General features: G+C 45.4%; 1 pseudogene across 1 annotated transcript; it reads left to right on the top strand.

Moving 5' to 3' along the window:
• The first annotated feature begins 255 nt into the window (after positions 1-255).
• LOC308416406 (large ribosomal subunit protein eL21-like) lies at positions 256-736 on the top strand (annotated as a pseudogene). The gene has a single exon. The product of its transcript is annotated as a large ribosomal subunit protein eL21-like (transcript).
• Positions 737-1441: the final 705 nt, after the last annotated feature.

Genomic DNA, 1441 nt, shown 5'->3' on the forward strand with positions numbered 1-1441 from the left:
ACACACACACTCATATACACACACAGGCACACACATGTATGCATGCACACTCATTCATACACACACACTCACTTATACACACATACATGAACACAGGTACATGCACATACACATGCACGATTGCAGGCATGCTCATATTCACACACTCTTTCTCACATCTCACATGAGGTTCTATGTTACTTAAGGATGCTGCCAGCAGCAGCCACGCCCTCTTCCTTTCGGCCGCGGCAGCCATCTTCCAGTTAACTTGCCAACATGACGAACACAAAAGGAAAGAGGAGAGGCACGCGCTATATGTTCTCTAGGCCTTTTAGGAAACATGGAGTTGTTCCTTTGGCCACATACATGTGAATCTACAAGAGGTGATATTGTAAACATCAAGGGAATGGGCACTGTTTAAAAAGGAATGCCCCATAGGTGTTACCACGGAAAAACCGGAAGAGTCTACAGTGTCACCCAGCATGCTGTGGGCATCATTGTAAACAAGCAAGTTAAGGGCAAGATTCTGGCTAAGAGGATCAATGTGCGGATTGAGCACATCAAGCACTCGAAGAGCAGAGACAGCTTCCTGAAGCAGGTGAAGGAGAACGATCAGAAGAAAAAGGAAGCCAAGGTGAAGGGCGCCTGGGTTCAGCTGAAGTGCCAGCCTGCGCCACCCAGAGACGCCCACTTTGTGAGAACTAACGGAAAAGAGCCTGAGCTGCTGGAGTCCATTCCCTATGAATTCATGGCCTAATGTACAAAGAGAAATAAAGGACCCGGGCTACAAAGTGTTAAAAACAAAACAAAGACAAAAACAGAAATAAAAAAAAAAAAAAAAAAAAAAAAAAGGATGCTGCCAGCAAGAAGGCCATCAACAGTTGCAGACATTTGACCTTGGATGGACTTTCAGAGTTGTGAATTAAAATAAGTCTGCCTTCCTTCTTCCTTCCTTCCTTCCTTCCTTCCTTCCTTCCTTCCTTCCTCCTTTCCTTTCTTTCTTTATGTGTCTGAGTGTTTTGCCTGCATGTATGTATAAACACCATGGCATGTGGTACCTAAAGAAGCCAGAAGAGAGTATTGGATACCCTGAACTGGAATCACAGTCTGTTGTGAGGGGCCATGTGGGTGTTGGGAACTGAAACGGGATCCTCTGTAAGAGCAGCATGTATTCTGATTTGCTATGTAATTTCTCTAGCCCTTAAGCCACCTTTTTTTTATAACTCCCATAGTCTGTAGTCCTGTGTGACTCACAATAGAAACAGGTAATACAGAGGACTCGGTGCCACTCATTAGCAAGCCAGTCCACAGGCTTTATGGGCAGGGCTTAGATCACCTTCAGGAGAACTGCACTGTTCATCCTACAGCCCAACCAAGGCAATCAGCTGTGACCACTGGAACCGTTTCAGCAGATAGAAAAATAAGCAGGCTGGGACTATATCCCCCAAAAGGTGCCTGGAAA

The sequence above is a fragment of the Micromys minutus genome, assembly GCF_963924665.1.
Source record: "Micromys minutus genome assembly, chromosome: 2".
Taxonomy (NCBI): domain Eukaryota; kingdom Metazoa; phylum Chordata; class Mammalia; order Rodentia; family Muridae; genus Micromys; species Micromys minutus.